This window comes from Schistocerca serialis, chromosome 2, assembly GCF_023864345.2.
Source record: "Schistocerca serialis cubense isolate TAMUIC-IGC-003099 chromosome 2, iqSchSeri2.2, whole genome shotgun sequence".
In the NCBI taxonomy this organism is placed as follows: domain Eukaryota; kingdom Metazoa; phylum Arthropoda; class Insecta; order Orthoptera; family Acrididae; genus Schistocerca; species Schistocerca serialis.
In genome coordinates, this window is record NC_064639.1 from 242,490,851 (window position 1) to 242,498,618 (window position 7,768).

Below are 7,768 nucleotides of genomic sequence, written 5' to 3' on the forward strand. Positions count from 1 at the left end.
TGGTGGGGTGAAATATTTAGTAGCTACATAGGATATATTTTCTAAACATCTTAAATTGTATACATCTTAATCAGCTGCAGCAAGACCAATAATAAAAATAGTTGTCAGTGACTACAAACTATATGTAGATAAAACAGTAGCTACATTATCAGATAATGCTTCCAAATTCACATGTCACAAATTTAGGCATTTTTTGATGGAATGTGGTTCAAAAAATTTAACATCTAAATTTCATTCACAAACTAAATCCATAATAGCCATATTTAGAGAGTTTAACAGGCTTATTCATACCTATGCAACCCACCAACAGTCAAAATGGGTAGAGTACATTGGGCCCTTTGAACAAATAGTTACTGAACTAGAGCATTTATAGCCACTTTCACACCTTCCAACTGATTTTGAGAACTATGGAGAGTAGACAGTGAGCCAATCCTCTTCTGAAAGTACCACAATCAGAAATTGATCTTTTACCTTATTAGTTTATGTAGATAAGTAATATTTAGTAACAGCTAACAGTTTAACTAGTAACCCACTGTAAAATCACATAGCAGAAGTAACTGTCAACTATATACTAATTTCTAATTAACGTCTACTACTGAAATATGGAGACAGTCTTAAGCTCATTAAGTGGCCAAATAAGACATTTTTACGTGTGCATCTTGTACCATTTCAAATATTTTCAACCCGGTGTTCCATTACTTGGTTGTATCACCATGTCTTCACCCACAGTAAAGTAGGAATTTGTCCCACTAGGTACCCAAACGGCCACCTCCCTAACAGCCAATTATATGACAATATTCATGTGAACAACGCTAGCAGGAAACTTTATGTAAGTTCAGGCCAGCGGTTGATCTGACAGACAGATGGCCAAGTGGTCCACCCACTTTATAAATATCAGTGTAAATTGGCAATAAGATTTTGATCACTCTATTGTACAACAGCATGTCAATACATGTCCGTGTTGAGGTGATTATGCACAAAAGCTTACTGATGTGGTTATTATGAGAAAGCAACCAATATCTTAAACGCAAATACTGAACAGTGACTTTTTTTTTCAAAATTAAATTTATAAGTACGTGACATCAATAGACTTTTACATAATGAAATCAACCTGGAAACCTGTACAGACGCTCATACAAGTAATAAGCTGCATAGACGGTGTATTTAACGTGAGACATACGTCGTGTGCTATGACCAAGAAATACTTCTTTGAAAAAATAGGTGTGTTACTCCTTTTAAAGACACAAAAATGTGGGTGAACATTCTGAGCAACGGTGCATAGGAGAATTCAGTGGATGCTGGTAACAGTGGTTTGACGCTCAACACTGGAAAACAGCAACAAGAATGGCTACGGCGCCTGTTAATCTGTTATGTAATACCAGCTTAAACTGGTTGGCCATAAAATTTTCAAGCACAGCATAATAGATGTTGCAAATGACGTATGCAGTCGAAATATCTTCTTCATCGACAGCTTATGGAATGAACCTACAAAAAGGCTTTTAACTCCACATGTAATATTGAATTACAACCAATAGAGAACATGAATCCACAGCAATATTTACCAACCTCAACACTGTGTAGAATACAGTTACTGAAAAATACTGAAAATTCATCCAGTTCCAATATCAGAAAATTTCTGGGTTTTATGTAAATGTATGTTAACAGCGCTGTGAGAGACTGATACTGCTTCCCATGTTCCATACGTTCATGGTTATGCAAGAGGTAGCTGACACTGCTGTGAAGGTGAACATGGATGCCTAAGGGAACACTGCCATCTACTGTTCCTGACGATCATGACCAACGTCATCGCTTTCGTTGTTGGCACTGCATCTTCGTTGTAATCAGCCGACAGGCAGAGACCAATCGGGCAGGCGTATTGTAACAGCAATCATTCAGCAGAATTTTCAACGAATTTTCAATACAAATATATCCAATGACTTATGTAAAAGAAAGTACCTTACGAGTTCTAAGGCTTCCGATTTTTTTTCTAATCAACTACTCACCCGAAATCGATGAAACTGGCGTTACTTCTCGACGTAATCACCCTGCAGACGTACACATTTTTCACAACGCTGACGCCATGATTCCATGGCAGCGGCGAAGGCTGCTTTAGGAGTCTGTTTTGACCACTGGAAAATCGCTGAGGCAATAGCAGCACGACTGGTGAATGTGCGGCCACAGAGAGTGTCTTCCATTGTTGGAAAAAGCCAAAAGTCACTAGGAGCCAGGTGAGGTGAGTAGGGAGCATGAGGAATCACTTCAAAGTTGTTATCACGAAGAAACTGTTGCGTAATGTTAGCTTGATGTGCGGGTGCATTGTCTTGGTGAAACAGTACACGCACAGCCCTCCCAGGACGTTTTTATTGCAGTGCAGGAAGGAATTTGTTCTTCAAAACAGTTTCGTAGGATGCACCTGTTACCGTAGTGCCCTTTGGAACGCAATTAATAAGGATTACGCCCTTGCTGTCCCAGAACATGGACACCATCATTTTTTCAGCACTGGCGGTTACCCAAAATTTTTTTGGTGGCAGTGAATCTGTGTGCTTCCATTGAGCTGACTGGCGCTTTGTTTCTGGATTGAAAAATGGCATCCACGTCTCATCCATTGTCACAACCGACGAAAAGAAAGTCCCATTCATGCTGTCGCTGCGCGTCAACATTGCTTGGCAACATGCCACACGGGCAGCCATGTGGTCGTCCGTCAACATTCGTGGCACCCACCTGGATGACACTTTTGCATTTTCAGGTCGTCATGCAGGATTGTGTGCACAGAACCCACAGAAATGCCAACTCTGGAGCCGATCTGTTCAACAGTCAATCGGCGATCCCCCAAAACAATTCTCTTCACTTTCTCGATCATGTCGTCAGACCGGCTTGTGCGAGCCCGAGGTTGTTTTGGTTTGTTGTCACACGATGTTCTGCCTTCATTAAACTGTCACACCCAAGAACGCACTTTCGACACATCCATAACTCCATCACCACATGTCTCCTTCAACTGTCGATGAATTTCAATTGGTTTCACATCACACAAATTCAGAAAAGGAATGACTGCATGCTGTTCAAGTAAGGAAAACGTCGCCATTTTCAGTATTTGAAACAGTTCTCATTCTCGCCGCTGGCGGTAAAATTCCATCTGCCGTATGGTGCTGCCATCTCTGGGACGTATTGACAATGAACGCGGCCTCATTTTAAAACAATGCGCATGTTTCTATCTCTTACCAGTCTGGAGAAAAAAAAATCGGAGGCCTTAGAACTTGAATGCACCTCGTAATCTACCTTCAAAATGTTAAGATATAAACAGACTCTCGCCTACATTTTAAACGCTAGTTTAAAAGAAACCTTCGTTATGTACGATGTAGCACATTTTTTGCCGTGTTATGTTTGGTAATGCAACCACTTGCGTATTGTATCATAACTTACTGCTGGTAATTGAAAGGAAATAGAACAGCTCCGCCGCAGTTTACCAAGATCGCCCAGTTGCTGCACTCCAATTAGGGAGCTTCCCTTTGTTAAGATTTCCTGGGATAAGTCGTTTATCATTATATTCTTTCAAAAGTTATCATAGTTATCTGCTAGTATAGCACAAAAGTTTGTAACTTAGTCCTAAACAAGTCACGACGTAAAAGTGACAGCAATCGTAATAGTGAACGATGAACTGTTGAGAAGTCATGGATCCACCTGAAACCGAAACAAACTGCAACTAAGTACTTTCCAAGTGTGAAAAAAGAAAGAGCATTGATCAGCAGTTCATCCTCCCTCCAATTAAATAGGTCTTAATAGAGAGCAAAATAATTTCTTGTAAATATAATGGAGTGAAACTTATGGACTCACAATGGAGAGACAGAATAACTTCTTGTGATTGACGTAAGTATAAAATGCACTGGACTTTCAAGAGGAGCCTCAGAAAACAACCATAATTGTTCTAAAAATTATAAAGTAAGACTTGGCAGCGGAAATACATCTTGAATGCTTAATGTAAATGACTACATGGAATTCAGTGTCCGAAGCAGGCATTGTAACGACACTATCGTAGTCAGAATATTATTTTATTAGTTTTAAGAACAATCATCAAAGTTTTACGTGTTGTTGTTTGTAAATTAATATCAAATGAAACGTGTAGTGAAATGCATGGAGTAAGCGACCACACAAGTACTTCCACAATTTACCTGAAGAGATGACTCACAAACGTTGTGAGGTTCTTTTGTAGAGCATGAAATGTGCTACTCCTGTGTTTCCATTTCAGGTAATAAGATGTAAATGAAACTGATGTGGATTTTCTGATACAGTGTGAGTTGAGTGATAGGAAAATATTCAGTTCTTAGTTAAAACAGGAAATAACTTTCCCTTGTGGTAGTTTGTGAAAACCTCAACCCGAAAATTCCATTTTTATGTGTTTTCAACTGTGTGAAATTTCTTCTGTTAGGCCACCTATCTGGTAACAGTATCTCGTTCGTGGACTTCAAAATTCCACCACCCACGATTGTACAGCAGACTTATGTATGGTTATTTATTAAAAATAGAACCTGCAATATTTTTCAACTTTATGTTATTCCAAAAATAGTCAGATCGCCAATAATGCATTTAAACTGCCTTTCTCATTACCAACCGGTCTTAAATAAAGCTCAAACCAAATGCAGATCCCAGCCTTGGCCTGAATATAATTGTTACAGTAAAAATTAGTAGAAAGACAATTTTTCAGAATTTCGTAATTTCAGCAATCCCAGGCGTAGGCACATTATCGCTGATAGACAGCGACCACATACTAGAGGCAGTTTCACAGAGCTTTGTGTACACATGAACGAAAATTAAATATTTAGTGGTTTATGCTCCCTCCAACAATCTAGGTCTTAACTTTATACGTATCTACAAAATACTTAGGACAAGACCATTAAATTTCGGAAATAGGAGTGAAAAATGTCTTGGACACAGATTCCGCCATATATGAAATCTTATCCACATTATTCGAAAGAATAACGAAACGAGTAGAACTACCTACTCCTTCTGTAAGTAGCTTGACTTCAGAATTATCAGAGTTATTGGAAGACATTCTCACAATGTAAGAATGCAAACACAGATAAAAATTCAACTAGGATATGTAGTCACAGAGAGCACGAACCTGGTCATGGATTGCATCATTGGAGTTGATCTACTGCGAGAGTAGGATGCAGCACTCAAGGCAAGGCCCGTCTTACAAACTATCGCGGTATCGATAAATTTATTAACTGAAGAGACAGTCCATGGCAAACACTGTCAGGGGCTCGCTACTAAATGGGTAGGTAGGAATATTAATGAAATTAATCTACAGCTGCCCGTAACAAAGGTAAGAATGGAACAAATCAGTACCACAATTGCCGAGAAAAATACCCTACCTAGCAGTGGTAGGACGTCAGTTCCATTCCCCAACAGGCAAACATCTACTGTAGGTGGACCGCCAAACAACATCCCAAATTGTGGCTACAATTAACTCCAACTTTCAATAGTAGGAAAAAATTTTGTTGTCGCAAAATTGCCACCAGAAACTCATGCAGTCTATAAAAAAGCCACCATAGGACATTAGGTGGAAGGCATGCCTTAAACCAAATGCCTAAATGCCAGTCTTTAATTTTTTTTAAATTTCTTAATTGCTTAATGTAGTAGGTCACAACTGTTGTTTTACTCCAGATTTCAGATACCAATGATAATGGGTTTAAGATCCCAAAGCTATGATTTACGTTTAGCGCCTACTGCCATGCAGGACTTCGGTCTATAAAGTATTTTACAACTTTGGCGGATTTGTTTACTGTGAACAGGTTAATGAATAAAGTGTGAGCAATAAATCGATGATTTTGTATTTGGAATTATTATTGTGTTGTAGTGATTTGTGGCAGTTCAATTTGTTATATGTCGGTTACATCGGTAATTAGTTCGCTTTCAGAGGTATTCACGTGCATAGGCCGTCACAATTAAGGTGTTTAATAATTCTGAAAGGCCATGACATGACGCTCAGTGACTGCACTGTAGAGGCAACTAATTTGATGTGTGAAATGTCTCTGCTTTCCGGATGCCACTAGATGACAGCAACTGTCAACTGAACAGGAATCTACCACCTGTTGTGCACAATCCGTTTTATTTCAAAGAGTTAAACTCTGATCTTGCCTCATTACATTACACAAATGTGTTCTGTATCCTACCACCGCTGTTGCATGGAATTTTCACAGTCCATCTTTTTACACCAGGGGGTGCTAAGTGTTACAGCACCAGAACATCTGCTGACACACCGCACAGGCTCAACTCTCGGCTGTTCATGTCACCTCAACATTTACACCCTACCAACAGAGATGGAGCCATTCCGATGTCACGCTTGGATAATGACTGAAGCAAAGAGCAGCAGAAATCGTCGTTATTTACAAGTTTATTAGCAACATGTACACGACAGACTGTGGCTCCTCCACGATACCGCCTTTGGACTAATTAATTATTGAGTACTGACGCAAATAATCGTAAACGGAATTAACGGAGCAATTGAGTAACTCAAGCTTGTAGGCTTTGCACGGGTTTTTCCAGATTTTTTATTGAGCCGCGCCCAAATGGAGACGCAAATCAATGATAATGCATATAAAGAATTGCAATCCTCAGCAATGCAGTTGTACTTTAAGCAATGTAATAAATGTACCATGAAATGAGAAAAAAAGCAAACAACCTTTCATGAACTGTTTACCAAAGGAAATGAAAGCTTTGAGATTGGCCTCCATCCATAGGAATGGAACAGGTAATGGTTCAAACATTTTGTAAGTAAATGGTGTCCTCCCAGCGGAGCCAAGTATATATCGTGAATTAAGTTACGGAAATTTCATGCGCCAGAAATGATGTAATCAGTGCTGCAGCTACGTTGTGCACTAACTGATTCAGAGGGTCTTATTCTCCGCTGTTATTCTTTTTTTCGGTGTCTGACGTGAAACGAAGTGATCCATGATTTCTTCTTTAGAGCTTTAAGAAGAATAACGTGTCTTCTCGTACAGGTTGAGACAATTTGAAGTACCTTTGGTTTTTCGAGTGTTACTTTCATCATCAGAAAATGTCTTTAACGTGATTTAGTATCTATTGGTGGTTCATGGTCAATCTGCATAGAATCTGAATTTGGAGCCGATCTGGTGTATTGCCCTAACTAATTACAGTGGAACATGCAAGCTTACCATGGACTACACAATACAGAGTATGACACAGAGTTGGTGAATGCCAATAAGGAAATGGCTACTTATTAAACTTCAAATTAACTTCAATTACAGTTTACGTGCTCTATTGGATATTGAAATGACCGCTGACTCTTATTTATTGATTCACAAAGAATATCCCATGGAAAGTATATAGTGGCTAATATTAGGCAGATTAGACTGGCTTCTCGACTATATGATTATTACTCAGTTTGATACTATTTGGAAGAGGGATATTTTATCATTCCTTAGTTTTAATTACAATGAGTTTGCTTAAGAAATGTTACTGAAGTCGTATCATATCATCTAAGCGCACACCGAACTATCAGAAGAAAATATATATCGAATTCTAGCAGTTTTGCATGTGAAGCTCTAGTAGTGACACAGAAGTTCACATTTTACTTAAGTACTTCAGATTACATTTTCTGCATCTTATTATCACAGTTGTAAGTACCGCAGCAGGCTTCTGGATGCACCAGAGAATTCTGATCGTTAGGATGGCGGAGCCGCTACTTGGTTTTTTAAGCCGGCCGCTGTGGCCGAGCGGTTCTAGGCGCTTCAGTCCGGAACCGCACTGC